General features: G+C 41.2%; 1 protein-coding gene and 1 pseudogene across 2 annotated transcripts in view; both read left to right on the forward strand.

The window, feature by feature from the left end:
• The window catches only part of DTD1 (D-aminoacyl-tRNA deacylase 1), a 183901-nt gene that overhangs the window by 45203 nt on the left and 111173 nt on the right, over positions 1-27525 (forward strand). The window lies entirely within an intron of this gene.
• On the forward strand, positions 1891-26098 carry LOC112922656 (large ribosomal subunit protein uL11-like; annotated as a pseudogene).

Genomic DNA, 27525 nt, shown 5'->3' on the forward strand with positions numbered 1-27525 from the left:
CTATTCGGAGTCTTTTCTGATTCCACGCAAATCCTAAGATGATTTGTTCCAACTCTGAAGAAAGTCCATGGTATTTTGATAGGGATTGCATTAAACGTGTAAATTGCCCTGGGTAACATTGACATTTTCACAATATTAATTCTGCCAATCCATGAGCATGGAATATTTTTCCGTCTCTTTGTGTCTTCCTCAATTTCTTTCAGAAGTGTTCTATAGTTTTTAGGGTATAGATCCTTTACCTGTTAGGTTAGGTTTATTCCTAGGTATCTTATGCTTTTGGGTGCAATTGTAAATGGGATTGACTCCTTAATTTCTCTTTTTTTCAGTCTCATTGTTAGTGTATAGAAATGCCACTGACTTTTGGGCATTGATTTTGTATCCTGCCACACTGCCAAATTGCTGTATGAGTTCTAGCAATCTTGGGGTGGAGTCTTTTGGGTTTTCTATGTAGAGTATCATGTCATCTGCGAAGAGGGAGAGTTTGACTTCGTCTTTTAAGCAATGGATTTTTGTTGTTATTTTTAAAATTTGAATCATTTCAAACATGCCAAAAGTATAGAGAATAATATAGCAATACCCAGCTTTAGCAACTGTTAATATTGGCGCTGGACCTTTAAGTTGGTAAAGTTGTCATCCTATTCAGTGAGTGGGAGTTTTACTGGGATTTGTGCAAAGTTGGCATCTCACTGAGTGAGAATTATTATTAATGACAAATTGCCTCAAAAGTATATAGCTTTATTCAAGAGAGAGATATTTTGGGAGAATCTGTCAGATTTAAGAAGCCAAAAATGTAGACCTTCCACCCAGATGTGAATTGTGAATAAAATACCAGGTAAGCTCGGCCAACTTTTCTTTTAGGCTTCTTTCATGTCTTTCTTAATAGAATTTAATGAAATGAAACAGGAGGAGGAATCGCAAAAGGTTAAGAATAATAGATCTGAAAGACTTGCTCATTTCTCCTTTTGGAACTCTTCCTTGGCTCTGGCATTGGGTGAGGTGAGAAGGGCGTCCAGGAATTCATTCCAAGCCTATTTCAGTACCCAGGATAGATTGGTGATAAATCAGTTCTATATGCATGTATGACAGTAGGCCAATCATTGGAAGAAGGAAAGGAATTAGGTCAGAGCCCAGCTTACTTTACGAAGTCACAGGAAATGGAATTCTCTAAAGATAAAGAAATAAATAAATTCAGGACTCTTGGATCTCTTGCAGCCCTCAACCAAAGCCTAAGGCATGTGGCCAGTTGTGTCTTCCTGGAAGTCCTGGAAAAATGCAAACTACTTAGACACCACCTTCTATGAGCTTTTATTTTTTTTTATTTTATTTTTTTAAATTTTTATTTATTTATGATAGTCACAGATTGAGAGAGAGAGGCAGAGACACAGGCAGAGGGAGAAGCAGGCTCCATGCACCGGGAGCCCGATGTGGGATTCGATCCCGGGTTTCCAGGATCGCGCCCTGGGCCAAAGGCAGGTGCCAAACCGCTGCGCCACCCAGGGATCCCTTTCTATGAGCTTTTAAATGAAGTCTCCATGTTACTGTCAGTGGGTGTTTCAAGGGTTTTGTTTTTATGTTTTATTTTTATTTTTTTTTAAAAGGTTTTATCTATTCATGAGAGAGAGAGGGAGAGAGAGAGGCAGAGACACAGGCAGAGGGAGAAGCAGGCTCCATGCAGGGAGCCTGGGTCTCCAGCATCAGGCCCTGGGCTGAAGGCAGTGCTAAACCGCTAAGCCACTCGGGCTGCCCGAGGGTTTTGTTTTTAATGCTCAATAACATCTTTGGGAGAATTCCTCTTGGCTTGTTAACAGTGGAATACAAAGGAAGCACAGAGATATCTTAACATTTATGCTGTGTTGGGATCCCATTGCTGGCTGAGAGTGTTTGGTGGGAATGTGGCTTTCACTTTATATGTTAGGATTCCTGGAGAAAAGGCCTGTGGCCTCCAGCCTAAAGGACAACAGTAACAACAGTAAACACAACTGGGAGCTGGTTTGTGGATTTCTTGTCCACCATATTTGAAGTACTATATATATTAAGGCTGTAGAATTGAGATATCAGTATTTCAGCATTCAGTGGAGTGGACATAACTTGTTTCAGTCATTGGCTTAGGATTGTGGTGTAGATGGTAACTTTGAGGGTTTTTTTCTGCATCCTTCCTAGGGATACGGAGTAGTTGGCATTTGAAGTGATGCTGTCTGGGGCCTCAGATTGCTGCTGTGGGTGTTGGAGATGTCAGTCAGCACCAACTCATATTTGTCCCCAAGGCCCTGAGAGAGACCAAGGAAGAAGTGAGCCCTCCCTGGACAAGGGCAAGAGCAGGGCAGTTATGTCCAACCTTCCCTGTGAACTATGTCTTTGTGGCTATCAGGTTTGTGGTGGATTGGCTGCTGGCATTGGCCTGGCATTTTTTCCCGTAAAAGGCAAAGTGCCCACTGTAGAACAAAAATGTCATTATGGGCTTGGACGCTATGCTTGTGCGGCAGGTAAGCACTCCTGAGCCTGTGGTCAGCCTCTTGGTTGGAGGGTGAAGAATGTTCCTAGGCACACTGTCTACTGTTCGCTCCACCTGCCTCTATTAAATGCTGGGGGAATACACACAATACAGAGTATATAGCCTTTTCTTCCTTTCTTTATTTTTCTTCCCGACATCTCTTGAGGTGTTTGAAGGAAAGAAAAGACGAGTAGCCCAGAGCCGGGATGTGGAGGTTGGTCCTTGGGAATTCTGGCTTGACTGCTACTAGGGGACATTGTAGAACCCCTTAGGTTTGGTGTCTTTGTGTTTCAGGTTAGAGGGTTGGGCCTGGTCATCCTTGGGGGCCTTTCTACTCCAGGATCTGTGGTTCTGTAATGTTGATAGCTGGCTGTTTGTATGAGGTCCTTCCTCATCTGCCCTCACGGTTTCTCTTTGTTGACACATTTTGCCTTAGGCCTTTATTCTCCACGAGAAACCCACAACCCCAAATGGTTTTGCAGTCTCCACTAGAGACTGTTAGGAACTGTGCAGGCGTTGGTCTCTGTGTACCTTGATGGAAATCAGATACCAGCAGAGGATGGTGGGCATGTTAATAAGCTGTATGGGCTGATCGCATTTCGGGTTCCTCAGCTGTGACCGGAGAGAACCACTTATATTTGGATTTAACCTTAGTTCAGCAGAACAAAGTAAAGCTCTGACAGTGGGGAAGGGAAATCCCAGCTTTCTCTGTTCCTCTAATCAACCAACCTGAAAGTTTCAAAGGACAAGTATTGTGGAAATAACAAATGCAAATAATATTTGCATTATGAATATATATCTTCCAAAATGTATTGATGTTTCCATTTGCTTTGAATAGGAGGCTGATTTCTATACTTGATCCATACCTGTGTATGTAGAAATTGGGCCAGTTACCTCTTTTTTTTTCCCTTCTCATGAGTATTTGTTGACTATTCTTCATGTGCCAGATTTCTGTGTTAGTCATGGGTACAAGAAAGAGAAATAAGTCAAGGTTTCTTTCTTTAAGAAGCCTGTCCTTTAATGAGATGGAAATCAGCCTGGGACAGTTCTGAGAGGACATCATTTTCCTGGTGCTGTGGGAGAACATGGAATACACAGGGCTTTGAGTTGGAGGAATGGTCATCAGAATAGGTGTCCATAAGCAGATATCAAATATCTGAATTGAGTCTGGAAGGGTGAAGTAGGGGTGGCTGAGTCTGAAAGGTTGGGAGGGATCTGGCACACTCCTGGAAGAGCATGAACAAGGGGAGGAAGGCTTGTTCCTGCCCAGTGGGATAACAAGCAGTTTGAGTCTGTGGCAAGAAGGCTGCATGTCGGAAGGAGGGCAATGAGCCTGGAGAAACAGGCAGTTGGGATGGAAAGATGACGATGGTATTCAGGGTCCCAGTAAGGAGCATGGGGCTTGGTCCTTTGGCAGTGGGCAGCCACTATGGATAGTTCAGCAGGATGGAAAGGTCACATTTGTTCTTTGGCTGGAACCCTCTAAGATTGGACTGGGCAAGACAGGAGAGGTAGGGACCTGAGAGGTGAACAGAACACTGCATTGGGCTGTGCTAGATAGGATCAAAATGTGATTCTGATGGGCAGGGGGGACAATGAGCCAGAAAGGAGGGGGCTGATTGATCATAGAGCATGGGTGGTTTCGGTTTCTGGTGGAAGCAACTAGGTAATGGTGGCATTATCAACTTAGAGGGGGCCAACATCATCTCCTCTATTCCTTAAATTACTGGGGCCCCCTGTCCTTGCTATCCTTTTTCACAACAAAGCCTGCCCTCCCTCCCTGTACTCGTGCCCCCGCCCCCCGCCCACCCCATCCCCTGATCATCTTGCTTCAGACTTCAGCCTGTTCCTGCCCTGCCCCCATTCCTGCTCTGTTCTCCCAGCACCTCCTATGCTCTCCACCTCTTACTTCTTTTGCAAGGCTTGTCACCTTCTAAAATGATATACCTATGTTTATTGTTTATTTATTTCAAAAAGCTTATTGTCTGTTTCCCCTGCTAAAATGTAAGTTCCCCAGAGGCAGGGATCTTAGATCAGCTAAAGGAAGGCAATAGGCAGTTGGGTATTGAATATGTGGTATTTACTATGTAAGAATATAATATGTTACCAAGTAGGCATTACAAAGTAATAGATGGAAGATTTCTCAGTATGCAGTAATTGGGCAGCTAGTTGGCAATAATGGAAAATTAATCATTTTAGATCCTTTATACTATACCTTAAATTCCGAGGGAATTGAAGAGATCAATGTAATTAAAAAAAAAAAACCTCACAGAACATCCTGGTCTTCCTAGGTATCAGAATGTATTATGACACTACAGTAATGAAAACAGATGGTGCTGGCAGGGCAAGAGAGAAACTATTAGCAGACTAGATGGGAGAGACCTGAAAGGATTATTTAGGAGACGTTTGGTATATACTAAAGGCAGCATTTCAGATCATTGGGCGAGAGGTGGATTTTCTTTCTTTCTTTTTTTTTTCTTTTTAAGACTGTATTTATTTATTCATGAGAGACAGAGAGAGAGAGAGAGGCAGAAACACAGGCAGAGGGAGAAGCAGGCTCCATGCAAGGAGCCTGATGTGGGACTCGATCCTGGGAACCCTGGGATCACACCCTGAGCCACCCAGGCATCCCAAGAGGTGGATTTTCAATAAAGGTGTTACAACTGGCTAGTTAGTTCTAAAAATTGAAAGCAATAGAGGAATGCAATATGTGGAAAAATAAAGCGGCTATATTATTGTATGAAATAAGCATTTCTCCAAGGAATACTTGTAGTGTAATTCTGGTTATATAAAAGCAAAGACTGTTGGTACATAATCCATTTATCTGCCTCCCACTTTCAGGGATCCTTTGTCTCCAGTACATTCTGATAAAGAGAGGATCTGTCTTAAGCCTCTCATGACTGGGCCCTTGATAGGCCTTGCTGCATCTCTTGGCCCTCTCTGCAGGGCTGAGCTGACTGCACTCCTGCCAGTTTGGGAACTCATGGGTCCTGGTGAGCCCTGGGCAGCCTGCCACCCTGAGACAGATCAATGTTATTTTTCTGGAAAGTGATCTGAACAAGACTTTGCAAAGGCCTCCAGGGAATTCCAACATGCAGCTAATGCTAAGAACCATTGTTCTAATTGGATCTGGTAAGAATTCCTTCTTTTGGGGTATAACACAAGACGTAGGCCAAGAATGCTGCTCCAAAGGATTAGGGCATAGGACTCACCAGATTCTTAGAGTTATATAGGGATGGGGAGGGGGGGTAACTGCTGGATTTTTAGCCAGTTCACTTATCAAAGAGCGCAGAATGTCTTCCAGGATCTGTCCATAGGTTGGCAGGTGGGGCCTTTAGCCACTGGTTCCTGTCCCCATTGGCTTTCCAAACAGGTGGGCAGGATTGCATGGCTTCTGAGAAGGCTCAGAGGCAGAAAGACCTTCAGTGCTTACTTGAGGAGTCCTGGCTGTCAGCTGAGCTGGAGCTTGCATGGAACTGTCTGTAGCAGCCAGGGCTGACATCAGAGGTGGGTCAAGGACACAGCACTCAGCAGGGTCTGCATTTAAGTTTTCTTATACCCTCACGCACCTTATTCTTAAAATTAAGTGCTCTTCTAGACACTTGTGGGGTTGTCAATAAATATTACCAGAATCATAATGGTTGTAAGAGTATTCTCTAAAGCAGTGAGAGAAAAGTCCCATTTTTGTTTTATATGTTTAGTCTGTAGAGTAGCTACTGGGAAGATTAGAAGTCAGCGGGGTCTTTGGCAATGCTGTTCCTTTCAGGTTCCTGCTTGGCTTCTTGTTGGGAACTGGCAGGCTGAGCCTGGATAGGCCCATTGAGATTTCTGACAAGGTCGGGTATAGCCTGGAGGCTTCAGTGGGTGGTGAGGGGGGAGAGGCAGGGGCAAGCACCCTTCCAGGGATGTATGAAACGACCCTCTGGTTCTAGTTTTGTGAAGTGTGTTCCCAGACTGGATGTCAGGGATGCCCACAACTAGGACCCTGTCAGGTTCAGTATTTCTAGCCCTCTTGGGCACTTGGGTCTCACTTCTGAAAGAGCACTCCCCGCTTCAGTGCAGCATGCCTCAGATGTGAGGGATGAGATGGTGCTGGGGATGGGGGATGGCGGGTGTGTGGGGGAAGATGCTCGGGAGCAGGCTGGCTTATTTGCTTTAGAAATATAATTTTTTAAAAAAGATTTTATTTATTTATTCATGAGAGACACACAGAGAGAGACAGAGACATTAGGCAAAGTGAGAAGCAGGCTCCCTATAGGGAGCCCGATGTGGAACTTGATCCCAGGACCCCAGGATCACTGTCTGAGTCAAAGGCAGATGCTCAACCACTGAGCCACCCAGGTGCCCCTAGAAATCTAATTTTTAAAAAAGTTAGTTTATTTGTGTATTTATTTAATAATCTCTACACCCAGGATGAGACTTGAACTCATGACTGCAATATCAAGAGTTGCATGCTCTTCCATCTGAGCCAGCCAGGTACCCCAGAAATCTAATTTTTGTGTGGGTGAAACTTCCTGAAGCAAAAAGGGCTCATTCAGCTGTGGATGTGGCTTTTAATGAGTGTGTTGTGGCTCAGTACTGTATTATCTAATATTAATTAAGAACAATGGCCAGATTCCATAAATTGTCTTTGTTTGAACTTAAATATTGATCTAAAGTATACAAATATATGAAAGTAGTAGCTCAGTTTAATTTTTGAATATGAAATAAAAAGACTCTAAAAATTAAAGAGGTTTATAAAACTGAGTAATTTTAATTCTCAGTGGTTTATTTTTTTATTTTTTATTTTTTTTAATTCTCAGTGGTTTATAATTAATGTGAGAGACAAATCAGTTAAACAGATAGATAGCCTGCCTGTTTGAAAATTAGATGCTAGTTCATAAAATTCTAATCTGCCTTCTAACTTTGGGTAGTAGCCCTGGTGTTCTATTTTATTTTATATTTAAGAAAGATTTATTTATTTTATAGATAGAGAATGACAGTGAGAAAGCATGTGAGCACGGGTTGGAGGGGCAGAGGAAGAGAGATAGAAAGTTTCTTTTTTAAAAATATTTTATTTATTTATTCATGAGAGACACAGAGAGAGGCAGAGACACAAGCAGAGGGAGAAGCAGGCTCCCTTCAGGGAGCCTGATGTGGGACTCGATCCCAGGACCCCAGGATCACGCCCTGAGCCAAAGGTAGACACTCAACTACTGAGCCACCCAGGTGTCCCAAGAGAGAGAACGTTGTAAACAGACTCCATACTGCACACGGAGCCTCACATGGGGCTCCATCTCATGACCCTGAGATCACAAGCAGAGCCAAAACAAGGAGTCAGGTGCTTAGCCAACTGAGCCACCCAAGAACCTCTATTTTATTTTATTAAAAATTTTTTTTAAAGTAATCTCTTCACTCAGCATGGGGCTCAAATTTGAGACCCTGGGTCAAGGGTTACATGCTGTATCAGCTGAGCCAATCAGGTGCCCCTGGTAGCTCTGGTGTTCTTTCCAAAAGTCCCCCCCCCCCCCACCCCCCCACCCCCGGCAAAATTTTGTGACATGGTTTCTTTTTTGAAGTATGTAACTCTAAAAGTAAACTTTGCTTTTCAAAAATGAAATTGTTATACATGAGGGAGGATTGTAATAAATAGAAGACTGTCATTGTTAATAAAAACAGATTTGAGAATTGACAGTTTCTAAGTTCCACATCCTTGCATGTGACCCTCACAAGCACTGAGAGAGGGGAGCAGTTCAGTCCTCACATTAGATGACTGGTTCAAGGTCTTGAGATAGGCCGTTATGTAGGAGAGCTGGGTTCCAACAAAAGGCAGTTTTTCAGACCACACTGCCTCCCAATTTCTGACTGAATTTCTTTAGCTGCCATCTTTCTGATTTATTATCTGTTCTCTTTGAGCAAATAAAGCCTCAGGATTTCTCAGACCAGTAGGGTGCCGCCTGGTCCTCCAGGAGTCAGCTGTTTTAGAAATGTGTACACGTCCTTGCCATTTGACCTTGGAAGCGCACCTTCAGTTCACTGTGTAGTTGCCCTGAGATTTACCAGTCTGTGTGTTCCTTTTCTCCCCAAAGGTTGGGTGGTATTGACCAGAGTCCCTTAGTACCTGCTTGCAAACCTATTCTTCGGAGCTTGTTCATTCTGTGGTATTTCCTTAAGCCGAAGCTCTAGGAATCCCTGGCTTGTCTCCAGAACCTGTTTATCTCACAGTCTGAGTTTGACAGGCAAGAAAAAACTTTGTTGAGTTAAAGGTTAGCTTAATAAGGGAAGCCTCAATTATATATATATGCAAATAAGTATTTTACACTGTTAAAATAATCTCCTTTTTTGAACATTACTCATTATTAACAGTGTTCTTTTGGTTAAGATTGCATTATTATTATTATTATTTTATTATTATTTTTATTTAAAAAATAATCATGGCTGGGAAAAGGAATACATGTGTATGGATCATGCCTTTATATTTTATTTTAATCTGTAATTTAAATTTTAAAGTTATTTTAGAGTGTTTTTGGTTATAGGATGTTTAACTATGCTATGATAGATACATTTAAATTTAATTTCAGTAATACCAAGACAAGAACCCTGAATTTTAGTGTTTACAAAACAATCTAGGAAATGAGGGTCCATTGGGAATGCTTCCCATTCCATATCTTTGTTTTCAAGACAAGCTCAGGAACTCTTTTAAGTTAATCTAGATACAAATAGCTTCGATTACCACTGAATTTATGTGAGTGATTATAGTAGACTAATGAGTTAATCAGCTAGCAGCCCATTCTAACCACTGATGTACTAGACTAGTTTTATTTGCCTGGGTTAGTTTTTTCTGACCCTTTTAGTGAGCATCATAATTTCTGTTTATTACAAGGGTTAGTCAGTTTTAGTTATGGCAATTTTTCTAAAATATACATTTTAAAAACTTTGTATTATAGGAAATTTCAAACTCACATAGAGTGGATAGTGTAATAGATTGCCATGTACACATCATCCCGTATCAGTGACTAATCATCCATTACAGAAAATTCATATTTATTGAGTGTTCTCGTGTGCATCTCGTGTGTATGGCTGTGGGCCCTGCTCGTTGAGTTCAGCTGGAGAGAAGTGTGGGCAGAGCACACCACACATCAGAGGGGCTGTTGTGGGGACCACAGAGAATTTTTCACTGAATGGCTATCTTCTTTTCCTATTTGTTGTATTCTTCTCTATTTGATTTAATTTGTTTTCATTTTTTTTCTAACACAGACAGGCAGTGTGGCAGTAAATATGCTTGTGTGTAAGTAAATCTTTGCCTGCTTGTGTATTTCTATAGGATAATGGAAAGAACATCTAAATACAAAGATGCTTAGATATTTTCATTCTCCCCTCTGAAGATATTATTATAACCTGGTCAATTTTATCAGTTTTGCTTTTTTCTTAGAAGTTCTAGGTTAATTATTTTCTGGATGGAAATTTCTTTATTGGGATTATCTTAAATGCTAGCTGCTACAACATAAAAACTCAGAATTTCTATGGCTTAGTACAAAGTTAATCTCACTAGAGTACGATGTGGTTTGGAGAGGATCTACTAAGGGGTCCAGGCTCCATCCAGCTTTATAACAATGGCTTCTGGGGCAGGGGAAGAGAGGGCTAGAGTTAGCTCAGCAACTTCTATGCATCACTTCTGTTCATATTCTCATCTGAATCACTCACTTCATGAGAGGCTGAGAACATAAAGTGTAATGCATTCCCAAACACTTCAAGTCTGCCCACCAGGGAATAGGAGGTTTGAAATCAAACTAGACTCTTCTCATGACCATGTTGGGACAGGCTTTCCAAGTACATTTTGGAAAACTGGCATCAGAGCCTTTCAAGGAATGGATTTAGTGTCATGTATATTTTAGTGGCAATATTCTTTTTTGTTGTTGCTTTAAATGTATTTTATGTTTTAAAATTTTTTTAGTTTGAAATAGTTTGTGACATCTGTGGGTGATATGTTTCAAAGACCCCAGTAGATGCATGAAACCTACATATATATGTTTGATAGTACTGAACCCTATATATACTGTGATTTGTCTTATACATCTGTATCTATGAAAGTTTATTTAAAATTTTTTTTTAAGGATTTTATTTATTTATTCATGAGAGACACACACAGAGAGAGACAGAGACACAGGCAGAGAGAGAAGCAGGCTCCATGCAGGGAGCCTGATGTGGGACTCGATCCTGGGACTCCAGGATCACACCCTGGGCTGAAGGCAGGTGCTAACCACTGAGCCACCCAGAGATCCCCCTCTATGAACGTTTAATTTATAAGCTAGTCACAGTAAGAGACTATCAGCAATAACTAATGATAGAACAGTTATAACAATGTATTGTAATAAAAGTTATGTGAATGTAGTCTCTCAAAAAACCATATCATAGTGTATTCACCCTTCTTGCGATGATGTGAGATGATAAAATGCCTAAGTGGTGAGATGAAGTGAGGTGAATGACATAGGCATTATGATGTAGTGTTATGCTACTGTTGACCTTCTGATGGTAGGTTGGAAAGAGGATCACATTGGACTGTGGGTAACTGAAACCCTGGAAAACAAAACCTCGGATGAGGGAGGATTGCTATATAAAAAAGTTGTGAAAATAGTACACAGGGTATCTGTATGCCTTTACCCAGCTTCCCCTAATATTAACATCTTTCATAACCATAGTATAATTATCAAAACCAGGAAATTAACATCAATATCATACTAATCTACAGATCTTACTTGAATTTTGTCAAAGGGAGTGGTCTTATAACTAAAGCCAGGCTTGTTCTCAGGTTACTGTTTACACTTCCGCATCACTTAGAGGTGGTCTCTCTTTGCTTACAGGTGTTTCTTACTTTACAAATGAGCATGATGAACTGACAGTCTGCCAAGTACCCCAGTCTAGGTCCCACACTGCTGAGTATAACTCAGCCCTAGGCCTTTTGTAGTTTGTGCATTACTACTCTGTTGACAATATGCCAAAACAAACCAGGGGAAGGAAAGACTTCGTTATTTATTAGATAGTAGTCAAAGAACTTCCAGTAGTCTTGGGGACTTTTAAGATAAATAAGACCTAAAACTGCTTTAATCCTCACTTTTCCATAATCTTCTCTGTGGCCACAAATAGCATCTCTAACCTTAATTAATAGGGTTATCCAGTATGGGCTTAGACACAGAAGGATCAGATTGAGGGAATCTGGATCAATCAGAAAATCATTCTCACCACTACCTTAATTCAAGTCAACTGAGGGCCTGGAATCTTGTTAAGAGATATGGGTGTATTAGTCCTCTATTGTTGCTGTGGAACATATTATCCAAAATTTAGTGGCTTAAAATATCAATATGTATATATATATGTATTATCTGGTATACTTTCTGTGAGTCAGGAATTCAGGAATAGCTTAGCTGGGTTCTAGCTCAGGGTCTCTTGTGAAATTGTAGTTATCAGCTGGCCCTGCAGTCATCTGAAGGCTTGGCTAGGGCTGGAGGATGGTTTGGGGCTTTCAGGATGGTCCATGGGACTGGCAATTTGGGCTTGGCTACTGGCAGGAGGCCTTGGTTCCTCTCCATATGGGCTTCCCTATAGGCCTCTTTGATTGGCTTATAAAGTGGCAGCTGGCTTCCTCTAAGGTGAGCAGTTCAAGAGGGAGCAAGGTAGATTGCAAGTCACACCATCATTTCCATAATATCCTATTGGTTACGCAGGTCAGCCCTATTTGCTGTAGGAAGGGAGTACGCGCAAGGCCTGAGTTCCCAGGAAGTGAGGTTTCCTGAGGGTCGTCTTGGAGGCTGGGTACCATGGTGGGAGATGAAGAAGTTGCAAGGCTCTGTGACACTGAATTTGTCATTTATTGGAAAAAACAGGTATTAATTACAGTTACATAATACTGGAGATTTGGTTCTCATGGCCATTGTGGTGTTTTGAATTCTAACGAAAAACAAAACAGAGAGCCATCAAAAGAAAGTGGGCCTCATCAATGGCAGAGTTTGGTGGGCAGAAGTAGAGATTTTGAGTCAGAGGGCTTGAATTCTAGTACTGACCTCTGCTGCCTGCAAAGTTGTCATGGGAAACAAAGAGGGTGATGATCCCTGCACTGTGGACCCTGTGAGCTCTTTTGAAGAATGAATTGAGTGTGAGGGGATGCATGAATTACACAGTGTGTTATGGGAATATTAATTATGATAATGAGGGAGATTTAAAAAAATGCAGCAGCCTGGGTGCGTAAACGGTTTAGCGCCTCCTTCAGCCCGGGGTGTGGACCTGGAGATCCGGGATCCAGTCTCACATCAGGCTCCCTGCATGGAGCCTACTTCTCCCTCTGCCTGTGTCTCTGCCTCTCTCTCTCTGTCTCTCTCATGAATAAATAAATAATATATAAAAAAATGCAGTGAGATTTGTTCAGTACTTAAACCTGGAAGCAACTGAGTATATTTTTCAGACTAAATGTTTTAGGATTGAGCTGCTTATTATTATTTTTTTTGTGTGTGTGTGCTGGATAAAAATACCAATGACTATGAGTACTTTCATTCTGAGGAGCTATAAGGTCAAAACCATGGGATTGGTGGCGGGAGAACTTTCACAGTTCTTTAAGGAAGTTTAAATCCAGGGACAGGTCCATTTGAGTTTTCTTCAGAGCCTTTCCTTTTTTTTTTTTTTTTTTTTTTTAATTTCTTTTTATTGGAGTTCAATTTGCCAACATGTAGCATAACACCCAGTGCTCATCCCTTCAAGTGCCCCCGTCAGTGCCCGTCACCCAGTCACCCCATCCCCCTGCCCACCTCCCTTTTCACCAACCCTTGTTCGTTTCCCAGGGTTAGGAGTCTCTCATGTTCTGTCACCCTCTCTGATATTTCCCACTCATTTTCTCTCCTTTCCCCTTCATTCCCTTTCACTATTTTTATATTCCCCAAATGAATGAGACCATATAATGTTTGTCCTTCTCTAATTGACTTATTTCACTCAGCATAATACCCTCCAGTTCCCTCCATGTCGAAGCAAATGGTGGGTATTTGTCATTTCTAATGGCTGAGTAATATTCCATTGTATACATAGACCACATCTTTATCCATTCATCTTTCGATGGACACCGAGGCTCCTTCCACAGTTTGGCTATTGTGGCCATTGCTGCTAGAAACATCGGGGTGCAGGTGTCCTGGCGTTTCATTGCATCTGTATCCTTGGGGTAAGTCCCCAGGAGTGCAGTTGCTGGGTCATAGGGCAGGTCTACTTTTAACTCTTTGAGGAACCTCCACACAGTTTTCCAGAGTGACTGCACCAGTTCACATTCCCACCAACAGTACAAGAGGGTTCCCCTTTCTCCACATCCTCTCCAACATTTGTTGTTTCCTGCCTTGTTAATGTTCCCCATTCTCACTGGTGTGAGGTGGTATCTCATTGTGGTTCTGATTTGTATTTCCCTGATGGCAAGTGATGCGGAGCATTTTCTCATATGCTTGTTGGCCATGTCTATGTCTTCCTCTGTGAGATTTCTCTTCATGTCTTTTGCCCATTTCATGATTGGATTGTTTGTTTCTTTGCTGTTGAGTTTAATAAGTTCTTTATAGATCTTGGAAACTAGCCCTTTATCTGATAGGTCATTTGCAAATGCATTTGCAAATTTCCATTCTGTAGGTTGTCTTTGAGTTTTGTTGACCATATCTTTTGCTGTGCAAAAGCTTCTTATCTTGATGAAGTCCCAATAGTTCATTTTTGCTTTTGTTTCTCTTGCCTTCATGGATGTATCTTGCAAGAAGTTGCTGTGGCGAAGTTCAAAAAGGGTGTTGCCTGTGTTCTCCTCTAGGATTTTGATGGAATCTTGTCTCACATTTAAATCTTTCATCCATTTGAGTTTATCTTTGTGTATGGTGCAAGAGAGTGGTCTAGTTTCATTCTTCTGCATGTGGATGTCCAATTTTCCCAGCACCATTTATTGAAGAGACTGTCTTTTTCCAGTGGATAGTCTTTCCTGCTTTGTTGAATATTAGTTGACCATAAAGTTGAGGGGCCACTTCTGGATTCTCTGTTTTGTTCCATTGATCTGTGTGTCTGTTTTTGTGCCAGTTCTACACTGTCTTGATGACCACAGCTTTGTAGTCCAACCTGAAATCTGGCATTGTGATGCCCCCAGCTGTGGTTTTCTTTTTTAATATTCCCCTGGCTATTCGGGATCTTTTCTGATTCCACAGAAATCTTTTTTTTTTTTGAAATCTTTTTTTTTAAATTTCTGTTTATTTCTATTTATTTATTTATTTATTTATTCATTCATTCATTCATTCATTTATTTTTTTGATTTCACAGAAATCTTTTTTTTTTTTTAATTTTTATTGGTGTTCAATTTACCAACATACAGAAAAACACCCAGTGCTCATCCCGTCAAGTGTCCACCTCAGTGCCTGTCACCGATTCCCCTCCAACACCCGCCCTCCTCCCCTTCCACCACCCCTAGTTCGTTTCCCCGAGTTAGGAGTCTTTAGGTTCTGTCTCCCTTCCTGATATTTCCCAACATTTCTTTTCCCTTCCTTTATATTCCCTTTCACTATTATTCATATTCCCCAAATGAATGAGAACATACACTGTTTGTCCTTCTCCGATTGACTTATTTCACTCAGCATAATACCCTCCAGTTCCATCCACGTTGAAGCAAATGGTGGGTATTTGTCGTTTCTAATTGCTGAGTAATATTCCATTGTATACATAAACCACATCTTCTTTATCCATTCATCTTTCGATGGACACCGAGGCTCCTTCCACAGTTTGGCTATTGTGGCCATTGCTGCTAGAAACATCGGGGTGCAGGTGTCCCGACGTTTCATTGCATCTGAATCTTTGGGGTAAATCCCCAACAGTGCAATTGCTGGGTCGTAGGGCAGGTCTATTTTTAACTCTTTGAGGAACCTCCACACAGTTTTCCAGAGTGGCTGCACCAGTTCACATTCCCACCAACAGTGTAAGAGGGTTCCCTTTTCTCCACATCCTCTCCAACATTTGTTGTTTCCTGCCTTGTTGATTTTCCCCATTCTCACTGGTGTGAGGTGGTATCTCATTGTGGTTTTGATTTGTATTTCCCTGATGGCAAGTGATGCAGAGCATTTTCTCATGTGCATGTTGGCCATGTCCATGTCTTCCTCTGTGAGATTTCTCTTCATGTCTTTTGCCCATTTCATGATTGGATTGTTTGTTTCTTTGGTGTTGAGTTTAATAAGTTCTTTATAGATTTTGGAAACTAGCCCTTTATCTGATATGTCATTTGCAAAAATCTTCTCCCATTCTGTAGGTTGTCTTTTAGTTTTGTTGACTGTATCCTTTGCTATGCAAAAGTTTCTTATCTTGATGAAGTCCCAATAGTTCATTTTTGCTTTTGTTTCTTTTGCTTTTGTGGATGTATCTTGCAAGAAGTTACTGTGGCCGAGTTCAAAGAGGGTGTTGCCTGTGTTCTTCTCTAGGATTTTGATGGAATCTTGTCTCACATTTAGATCTCTCATCCATTTTGAGTTTATCTTTGTGTATGGTGAAAGAGAGTGGTCCAGTTTCATTCTTCTGCATGTGGATGTCCAATTTTCCCAGCACCATTTATTGAAGAGACTGTCTTTCTTCCAATGGATAGTCTTTCCTCCTTTATCGAATATTAGTTGACCATACATTTCAGGATCCACTTCTGGGTTCTCTATTCTGTTCCATTGATCTATGTGTCTGTTTTTGTGCCAGTACCACACTGTCTTGATGACCACAGCTTTGTAGTACAACCTGAAATCTGGAATTGTGATGCCCCCAGCTATGGTTTTCATTTTTAAAATTCACCTGGCTATTCGGGGTCTTTTCTGATTCCACACAAATCTTAAAATAATTTGTTCTAACTCTCTGAAGAAAGTCCATGGTATTTTGATAGGGATTGCATTAAATGTATAAATTGCCCTGGGTAACATTGACATTTTCACAATATTAATTCTGCCAATCCATGAGCATGGAATATTTTTCCATCTCTTTGTGTCTTCCTCAGTTTCTTTTTTTTTTTTTTTTCTTCCTCAATTTCTTTCAGAAGTGTTCTATAGTTTTTAGGATATAGATCTTTTACCTCTTTGGTTAGGTTTATTCCTAGGTATCTTATGCTTTTGGGTGCAATTGTAAATGGGATTGACTCCTTAATTTCTCTTTCTTCAGTCTCATTGTTAGTGTATAGAAATGCCATTGATTTCTGGGCATTGATTTTGTATCCTGCCACACTGCCAAATTGCTGTATGAGTTCTAGCAATCTTGGGGTGGAGGCTTTTGGGTTTTCTATGTAGAGTATCATGTCATCGGCGAAGAGGGAGAGTTTGACTTCTTCTTTGCCAATTTGAATGCCTTTAATGTCTTTTTGTTGTCTGATAGCTGAGGCGAGGACTTCCAGAACTATGTTGAACAGCAGTGGTGAGAGTGGACATCCCTGTCTTGTTCCTGATCTTAGGGGAAAGGCTCCCAGTGCTTCCCCATTGAGAATGATATTTGCTGTGGGCTTTTCGTAAATGGCCTTTAAGATGTCGAGGATAGTTCCCTCTATCCCAACACTCTGAAGGGTTTTGATCAGGAATGGATGCTGTATTTTGTCAAATGCTTTCTCTGCATCTAATGAGAGTATCATATGGTTCTTGGTTTTTCTCTTGCTGATATGATGAATCACATTGATTGTTTTACGAGAGTTGAACCAGCCTTGTGTCCCAGGGATAAATCCTACTTGGTCATGGTGAATAATTTTCTTAATGTGTTGTTGGATCCTATTGGCTAGTATCTTGTTGAGAATTTTTGCATCCATGTTCATCGGGATATTGGTCTTTAATTCTCCTTTTTGGTGGGGTCTTTGTCTGGTTTTGGAATTAAGGTGATGCTGGCCTCATAGAACGAATTTGGAAGTACTCCATCTCTTTCTATCTTTCCAAACAGCTTTAGTAGAATAGGTATGATTTCTTCTTTAAACGTTTGATAGAATTCCCCTGGGAAGCCATCTGGCCCTGGACTCTTGTGTCTTGGAAGGTTTTTGATGACTGCTTCAATTTCCTCCCTGGTTATTGGCCTGTTCAGGTTTTCTGTTTCTTCCTGCTCCAGTTTTGGTAGTTTGTGGCTTTCCAGGAATGCGTCCATTTCTTCTAGATTTCCTAATTTATTGGCGTACAGCTGTTCATAATATGTTTTTAAAATCGTTTGTATTTCCTTGGTGTTGGTAGTGATCTCTCCTTTCTCATTCATGATTTTATTAATTTGAGTCTTCTCTCTCTTCTTTTTAATAAGGTTGGCTAATGGTTTATCTATCTTATTAATTCTTTCAAAGAACCAACTCCTGGTTCTGTTGATCTGTTCCACAGTTCTTTTGGTCTCGATATCATTGAGTTCTGCTCGAATTTTAATTAACTGTCTTCTTCTGCTGGGGGTGGGGTCTATTTGTTGCTTTTTCTCTAGTTCCTTTATGTGTAAGGTGAGCTTTTGAATTTGAGATCTTTCCAGTTTTTGAATGGATGCTTGTATTGCGATGTATTTCCCCCTCAGGACTGCTTTTGCTGCATCCCAAAGATTTTGAACGGTTGTATCTTCATTCTCATTAGTTTCCATGAATCTTTTTAATTCTTCCTTAATTTCCTGGTTGACCTTTTCATCTTTTAGCAGGAGGGTCCTTAACCTCTACGTGTTTGTGGTCCTTCCAAACTTCTTGTTGTGATTAAGTTCTAATTTCAAGGCATTATGGTCTGAGAATATACAGGGGAGTATCCCGATCTTTTGGTATCGGTTCAGACCCGATTTGTGACCCAGTATGTGGTCTATTCTGGAGAAAGTTCCATGTGCACTTGAGAAGAATGTGTATTCAGTTGAGTTTGGATGTAAAGTTCTGTAGATATCTGTGAAATCCATCTGGTCCAGTGTATCATTTAAAGCTCTCGTTTCTTTGGATATGTTGTGCTTAGAAGACCTATAGAGGGTAGAAAGAGCTAGATTGAAGTCACCAAGTATAAGTGTATTATTATCAAAGTATTTCTTCAGTTTGGTTATTAATTGGTTTAAATATTTGGCAGCTCCCACATTCGGGGCATATATATTGAGGATTGTTAAGTCCTCTTGTTGGATAGATCCTTTGAGTATGAGATAGTGTCCCTCTTCATCTCTCACTATAGTCTTTGGGGTAAATTTTAATTTATCTGATACGAGGATGGCAACCCCTGCTTTCTTTTGAGGACCATTTGAATGGTAAATGGTTCTCCAACCTTTTATTTTCAGGTTGTAGGTGTCCTTCTGTCTAAAATGAGTCTCTTGTGGACAGCAAATAGATGGGTCCTGCTTTTTTATCCAGTCTGAAACCCTGCGCCTTTTGATGGGGTCATTAAGCCCATTCACGTTCAGAGTTACTATTGATAGATATGAGTTTAGTGTCATCATATCTATTCAGTCCTTGTTTTTGTGGATTGTTCCACTGAACTTCTTCTTAAAGGGGAATTTTAAGAGTCCCCCTTAAAATTTCTTGCAGAGCTGGTTTGGAGGTTACATATTCTTTCAGTTCCTGCCTGTCTTGGAAGCTCTTTATCTCTCCTTCCATTTTGAATGAAAGCCTTGCTGGATATAGTATTCTTGGTTGCATGTTCTTTTCATTTAGGACCCTGAATATATCCTGCCAGCCCTTTCTGGCCTGCCAGGTCTCTGTGGAGAGGTCTGCTATTACCCTAATATTCCTCCCCATAAAAGTCAGGGACTTTTTTTCTCTTGCTGCTTTAAGGATCTTCTCCTTATCTTTGGAATTTGCAAGCTTCACTATTAAATGTCGAGGTGTTGAACGGTTTTTGTTGATTTTAGGGGGGGATCTCTCTATTTCCTGGGTCTGAATGCCTGTTTCCCTTCCTAGATTAGGAAAGTTTTCAGCTAGGATTTGTTCAAATACATATTCTGGCCCTCTGTCCCTTTCGGCGCCCTCAGGAACCCCAATTAAACGTAGGTTTTTCTTCCTCAGGCTGTCATTTATTTCCCTTAATCTATCCTCATCATCTTTTAATTGCTTGTCTCTTTTTTCCTCAGTTTCCCTCTTTGCCATCAACTTGTCTTCTATGTCACTCACTCGTTCTTCCACCTCGTTAACCCTCGTCGTTAGGACTTCTAGCTTGGATTGCATCTCATTTAATTGATTTTTAATTTCTGCCTGATTGGATCTAAATTCTGCAGTCATGAAGTCTCTTGAGTCCTTTATGGTTTTTTCTAGAGCCACCAGTAGCTGTAAGATAGTGCTTCTGAATTGGCTTTCTGACATTGAATTGTAATCCATATTTTGTAACTCTGTGGGAGAGAGGGCTGTTTCTGTTTCTTTTTTTTTGAGGTGAGGTTTTCCTTCTAGTCATTTTGCTCAGTGCAGAGTGGCCAAAAACAAGTTGTATTGGGAAAAGGAGAAAAAGAGAAGGAAAGAAAAGAGAAAAAGAAAAAAGAGAAAGAAGAAAAAAAGGGGAAAAAGAGAAGAAAAAGAAAAAGAAAGGAGAAAAAAAAGGGTGGGGTGGGGGAAGCAATCAGAAATCAAGAAGAAAGAAAAAAAAGCACAAAACAAAAAAAAAAAACAAAAAAACAAAAACAAAAACAAAAAAACAAACAAAAAAAAAAAACACGGGGGAGTATCTTCCGATTCTGTATACTTTAAGTCCCTTGACTTCCCTTGGAACTGGTCCGTCTCCTTGGTCTTCTGGGGGGAGGGGCCTGCTGTGTTGATTCTCAGGTGTTAGCACTTGGGGGAGCTGCTCTGCCCCTGCCTGGTGCAGGGCTCAGTGGGGGGTGTTTACCCCGTGAGGCCCCGGGAGGAAGCCACAGTGGCGGGGCGGCAGCTCTGGGACCCTGGAGTCAGCCCCCGCAGTAGCTCCGGGGCTCTCCGTCTGCAGGCCTGGGGGCTCCCGGGCGGGGCCGCTGATCTGCTCAGCTCGGGGCAGGAGCGTCCTTGCTGTCCTGGGCCCTCCCGGCCTCTGCCTGTCCCTGGAGGAGGCAGGATCCTGGGCTGTGTCCCGGCGCCCTGTGCTCCAGGGCCTGCGCTGTTGGATTCGCGCTCCCGCCCCGCAGCCCCCTCCGCGGAGCCGCCGCCCGAGCCCCTCCGAGCTGCTCCGGGTCCCGCCTGCGCTGCAGCCCTTAGGGAGCTCGGCGCATCTCCCGGGGCGCAGTTCCTCAGTTAGTGTCCCCGGGAGCCCGAGGGCGTCCCCGCCTTTCTGGGGATCCTGCTCCAATCCCGGGGAGCCCCTTTCCGCCCGGGAAGGTTGGTGCAGCTCCTGCTCCTCCGGGACGGGGCTCTCCTGTCCTGGGGACACTCGCCCCGGCCTCAGCCCGGCTCCTCGCGGGGCCCCTCCCCCTTGGAGGCCTTTTGTTTCTTTATTTCTATTTTCCCCGTCTTCCTACCTTGATAGAAGCGCGAACTCTTCTCCCTGTAGCGTTCCAGCTGGTCTCTCTTTAAATCTCAGGCCGAATTCGTAGATTTTCAGGATGATTGGATGGTTTTCTAGGTAATTTGTTGAGGACAGGTGATTTGGAGACCCTACTCTGCCGTCATCTTGCCCCTCCCCCGATTCCACAGAAATCTTAACATGATTTGTTCCAATTCTCTGAAGAAAGTCCATGGTATTTTGATAGGGATTGCATTAAATGTGTAAATTGCCCTGGGTAACATTGACATTTTCACAATATTAATTCTGCCAATCCATGAGCATGGAATATTTTTCTCTTTGTGTCTTCCTCAATTTCTTTCAGAAGTGTTCTGTAGTTTTTAGGGTATTGATCCTTTACCTGTTAGTTTAGGTTTATTCCTAGGTATCTTATTCTTTTGGGTGCAATTGTAAATGGGATTGACTCCTTAATTTCTCTTTCTTCAGTCTCATTGTTAGTGTATAGAAATCCACTGACTTCGGGCATTGATTTTGTATCCTGCCACACTGCTGAATTGCTATATGAGTTCTAGCAATCTTGGGGTGGAGTCTTTTGGGTTTTCTATGTACAGTATCATGTCATCTCTTCAGAGCTTTTCCATCTAGGATTCGGCCTTTGCCCTGTTTGCCTTTGCCATTTCGCCTGTTCTGAATATTTGCCTTGACTTCTTTTCATAGATCAGTGTTTCAAATCTAAGGATTTTCTTCTGGCTCTTTCATCATGAGGGAGCAAGAATTCACTCATAGGCCTCAGCCTCCTTGTGGTTTATGAGGTCTGTGGCTGAATGTGTGGGCTGTGATCCCTAAGATCTGAGTGACAGAACTCAGAGAAATGGCTAGAAAGTGAACTTAGATCAGGCAAAGATTTCTGAAAATCCACGTTTTAGTTAGTTAGGTGGAAAAAGCTTGAATTACCATAAATATTTGGTGCCCAGTGTTTTGCTATAAGGTTTACTCATTAGTGTTAGGCTGTCCACACAAAGTTATTATTAAGTTATTTTTAAGCCCCTTTGCATGGGTATCTGGGGGAAGAGCATTCGAGAGTGAGAGCTTAAAGGCCTGGGATATGTGTGTATAAAAGATTTAATTGAGGTATAAATATCAAACTCACTAATTTCTGTTTATACTTAATTTCTAATAATTAAATGCTTGCAATGCTTTATGTCTTTGCAGTAGTTATTATTACAGGAAATTTATTAACTTTCTTTTCTGAAATGAAGGAATTGTGCCATCTAGTTTCATTTCTCAATGGCCACTAATGATTTGTAGTTTGGGCTCAACTCCAGATAAACACACAGGTAATTGGCTAGTAGAAGTATAATAGTGAAAGGGAATAGAAGGGAAGGGAGAAGAAATGGGTAGGAAATATCAAAAAGGGAGACAGAACATAAAGACTCCTAACTCTGGGAAACGAACTAGGGATGGTGGAAGGGAAGGAGGGCGGGGGGTGGGGGTGAATGGGGTGACGGGCGCTGAGGGGGGCACTTGACAGGATGAGCACTGGGTGTTATTCTGTATGTTGGCAAATTGAACACCAATAAAAAAATTTATTTAGGGATGCCTGGGTGGCTCAGCGGTTGAGTGCCTGCCTTTAGCCCAGGGCGTGATCTGGAGTCCCTGGTTCGAGTCCCGCATCGGGCTCCGGCACGGGCTCCCTGCATGGAGCCTGCTTCTCTCTCTGCCTGTGTCTCTGCCTCTCTCTCTCTGTGTGTCTCTCATGAATAAATAAAATCTTGAAAAAAAATAAATTTATTAAAAAAATAGAAGTATAAGAGGAGGATCATGACTTTCTTTTTCTTTTTTTTTCTACCAGCTTTATTGGGTTGTAATCGACATATAGCATTGTGTAAGTTTACGATGTCCAGTGAGATGACTTAATACACATAAATACTGTGAAATGATTACCATATTGAAGTAAATACCTCCATCACCTCATAGGATTACGAGTTTTCTTTTGTGGCATGAACATTTAAGATTATTCTCTTAGCAACTTTCAAGTCTGTGATATAGTACTGTCAATATAGTCGCCATGCTGTACATTACATCCTCAGAACTTATTTATAATGAAAATTTTGTACTCTTTGACCCCATTGCTTCCACTCCCTAGCCCCTAACAACTACCATTCTTCATTTTTTATGAGTTTGATTTTTTTTTTTAGATTCCGCATGTAAGTAAGATCATGCAATATTTCTCTTTCTCCAATTTATTTCATTTAGCATAATGTCCTCAGGGCCCATCCATGTTGTTGCAAATGGCAGGATATCTTTCTTTTTTTATGGCTGAATAATATTCCGTTATATAGGTAGTTGGATAGGGAGATAGATAGAGGTGATAGATCACACTTTCTTTATCCATTTATCTGTCAGTGGACACTTAGGTTATTTCTGTGTTTTGGCTACTATAAATAATGCTGTAATGAACATAGGGGTGTCGATATTTCTTTGAGATACTGATTTCGTTTCTTTTGGGTCTATACCCAGAAGTAGAATTGCTGAATCATATGGTAGTTCTATTTTTAGCTTTTTGAAAACCTCAATACTACTTTCCATCATGGTTGCACCAATTTCTGTTGCCCCCACCGAGAGTTCCCCTTTCTTCACATCCTTACCAACATTTATTATCTCTTGTCTTTTTGATGATAATTATTCTAGCAGGTGTGAGATAATATCTTACTGAGGTTTTCATTTGCATTTCCCTGATGATTAGTCATGTTGAATATCTTTTCATATACCTTTTGGCCATTTGTATGTCTTCTTTGGAAAAATGTCTGTTCAAGGTCTTCTGCCCATTTAAAAAATGGGATTATTTTTGTTGTTGAGTTGTATGAGTTTTTTTTTAATGTATTTTGAATATTAATGCCTTATCTTATAAATGGCTTGTGGAATGCCTGGGTGGCTCAGTGGTTGAGTGTCCACCTTCAGCTCAGGGCGTGGTCCTGGGATCTGGGATCGAGTCCCCACATCAGGCTCCTTGCAGGGAGCCTGTTTCTCCCTCTGCCTGTGTCTCTGCCTCTCTCTATCTGTGTCTTTCATGAATAAATAAATAAAATCTTAAAAAGAAAGTAAGTAAAGTGCCTGGACTGGCATCTGGCACATTTTAGACACTGAACACAGAACTTTATAATTCTGTTTAAGATTTCTGGGATGTCTGAATACTTCCTTTAAAAAAGAAAATTGATGGGGCACCTGGGTGGCTCAGTTGATTAAGCGTCTACCTTTGGCTCAGGTCATAGTTCTGGGGTTCTGGGATTGAGCCTTGCATCAGGCTCCCTCCTCAGTGGGGATTTTGCTTTTTCCTTTCCCTCTGTCCCCCCACCCCTCGAGCACTGCTGGTACATGTGCTTTCTCTCTCTCTGTCAAATGAATAAAATCAAAAGAAAGAAAGAAAAAGAGAGAGAGAGAGAGAGAGAAAGAAAGAAAGAAAGAAAGAGGAAAGGAAAGGAAAGAAAGAAAAGAAAGAAAAGAAAGAAGAAAGAAAGAAAAAAAATTGGGGCACCTGGGGTAGCTCAGTCAATTAAGTGTCTGACTCTTGATTTCTCAGGGCTATGAGATTGAGCCTTGCATTGGGCTCCATGCTGGGTGTAGAGCCTGCTTGATTCTCTCTTTTTCTGCTTTTCCCCTCCCTGTCTCTCTCTTTCTCTCTCTCTCTAAAAATTAAAAATCTGTAAGTATAGATAATTCAAATGTACATGGCTGCTTTCTTAAGAAGAATTAAAAATTTCAAAGTAAGGTCTTTTTGTGTACCCCACAAGGAAAATGGAAGAGACATCTTTCTGAGACACAGTCTGATGGGTCAGATCCTGAGGAAGGGGCTTGACCAAAAGCTGTGCCTGGTGTTGGTTTGCACTTTGGCCTTGTTGCCACCACTGCAACTGCTCAGGCTGACATGGTTTGGGGGAATGGGGGTGCTTTAACATTTACCTGGCTTTATAGAATCTTTCCTCCCTCCTTCAGGAGTGACTGCATATACATGTGCTTTTGCCATTGTATTCATGGTGTTTAATTTCTCTGTTCTTGTCATATCAACTAAGCCTGAAATTGAGATCACTTATACATCATTCTTTTAAGGTCATACTTCGGTTTCTCTAATTTTCTTATGTTTCATATGGTTTCTTATGGCTAATTAAAACAGTATTTTTAAAGAGTTCTTTATTTAGCTTGAAAGAATACTTTTTATTTTTTAAAGGATTTATTTATTTTAGGGAGAGAGCATGTGTGTGAGTAGGGAAGGAGCAGAGAGAGAGAGAATCTTAAGCAGACTCCCTGCTGAGCATAGAGCCTGATGTGGAACTTGATCTCAGGACCCTGAAATCATGACCTGAGCAGAAACCAAGAGTCGGATGCTCAACCAATTGAGCTACCCAAGCGCCCCTAGCCTAAAAGGGGCTGGTGCTGGATCAATTGGATATCCATAGGCAAAAAAATCATTTACCCTAAAGATGGGTGAACAGCATTTTAAAATCAATGCTTTTTTAACAACTTCAAGAAAATTACAAAGTATTAAGAAAACAGATAAATTTAGGAGACATAGAGAAGTAAATTTATTAGGTAAAAATTAACCCTTCTGATATCATAAATAAATTTAGGAGATAAAAGTTAGACTAGGAGAGTCTTTTGGCTTTGGCTCAAAGTAGGCCAGGGCACACCTTTATTCGGTTCATCTGACACTAGCTGCCTAAGTTCAGCCTGAACAAGATCAAAGTCATATACCTGAGGTACGCTGGTTGGGGATTTGGGGGCCACATCTGCCCTGCCCCCCAAGATCGGCTCCCTGGATCTGTCTCCAAAAATGGTTGGTAATGACATGACCAAGGCAGCCAGTGATTGTAAGCATCTGGGGATGACAGTTGAACTGACCATTCAGAACAGACAGGCCCAAGTTGAAGTGATACCTTCTGCCTCTGCCCTGATTATCAAAGCCTGCAAGAAACTACCAAGAGACAGAAAGAAGCAGAAAAACATTAAGCACAGTGAAAATACCACTTTTGATGAGATTGTCAACATTGCCCGGCAGATGTAGCACCAATTTGTAGCTAGAGAGCTCTCTGGAACATTAAAGAGATCCTGTGGATGGCCCAGTCTGTGGGCTGCCATGTTGATGGCCACCACCCTCATGATATCATAGATGACATCAACAGTGGTGCAGTGGAATGCCCAGCTAGTTAAAAAGTACAAAGGAAAATATTTCAATAAAGGATCATTTGACAACCAAAAAAAATATTTTCAACTTTTTCTTTTTTTATTTTTTTGCCTCATGATGTCAGCTTTATTTGTACAAACGAGTATTATGGGAATAATTTCCAAAGCCATGTCTCCTGTTTTCAACATTTAAAAAAATATTTATTTATTTATCTTAGAGTATGCATGCAAGAGTGCACATGAGCAGGGGAGAGGGGCAGAGGGAGAGAGAGAGAGAGAGAAAGAGAGAGAAGCAGATTTCCTACTGAGTGTGGGCTTGATCTCATGACCTGATCATGATCTGAGTTGAAATCAAGAATTGGATGCTTAACCAATGGAGCCACCCAGGCCACCCCTATTTTCAACATTTTTTTTTCTTATTTTATTTTATTTTATTTTATTTTATTTTTTTAATTAATTTTTATTGGTGTTCAATTTACCAACATACAGAAAAACACCCAGTGCTCATCCCGTCAAGTGTCCACCTCAGTGCCCGTCACCCATTCCCCTCCAACACCCGCCCTCCTCCCCCCTTCCACCACCCCTAGTTCGTTTCCCTGAGTTAGGAGTCTTTATGTTCTGTCTCCCTTCCTGATATTTCCCAACATTTCTTCTCCCTTCCTTTATATTCCCTTTCACTATTATTTATATTCCCCAAATGAATGAGAACATACACTGTTTGTTCTTCTCCGATTGACTTATTTCACTCAGCATAATACCCTCTATTTTCAACATTTTTAATTAAGTTTTTGATTGAGGTAATTATAGATTTGCATGCAACTGCAAGAAATAATACAGTGAAATATTATGTACCCTTCACCCAACTTTCCCTAATGGCAGGGTCTTGTAGAAGTATAGTATAATATCACAACCACGACATTGATTCGGTTCACCCATCTTGAGGGTGAATGATTTCTTTTTTGCCTATGGATATCCAATTGATCCAGCACCATTTGTTGAAAAGACTGCCTTTTCCTCCATTTTTACCCTTTTGACAAAACCCAGCTGGACTTGATTGTGTAGATCCACTGTTGGCTTCTCTTATTTTGTTCCATTGACCTATGTGCATATCCCTCCACCACTACGACACTGTCTTGACTATTGTAGCTATATAGTAAGCCTTAGTATTGGGCATAGTGATTCCTTCCATTTTATTCTGCTTTCCAAACTTCAGTTATTTTGTGGCCTGTGCTTTCTCAAATAAATTTTAGAATAATTTTGTTTACAAAAAAACTAAGCTGGTCTTTTGATCAGGTTTGCATTAAATCTATACATCAATCTACAGTGATCTAACTTTTTTACTATGTTGAGTCCTCTAATGAGGAAACATGTATGTCTCTCCATTTATGAAATATTTTATATTTTATGAACAAAGAACTAGTACTTGGAACCAATGGTGAGCTTCTACAAATCAATAACGACAAGAACAACAACAAAATGGCCAAAACTCTATAGGAAACT

The sequence above is a fragment of the Vulpes vulpes genome, chromosome 14, assembly GCF_048418805.1.
Source record: "Vulpes vulpes isolate BD-2025 chromosome 14, VulVul3, whole genome shotgun sequence".
In the NCBI taxonomy this organism is placed as follows: Eukaryota; Metazoa; Chordata; class Mammalia; order Carnivora; family Canidae; genus Vulpes; species Vulpes vulpes.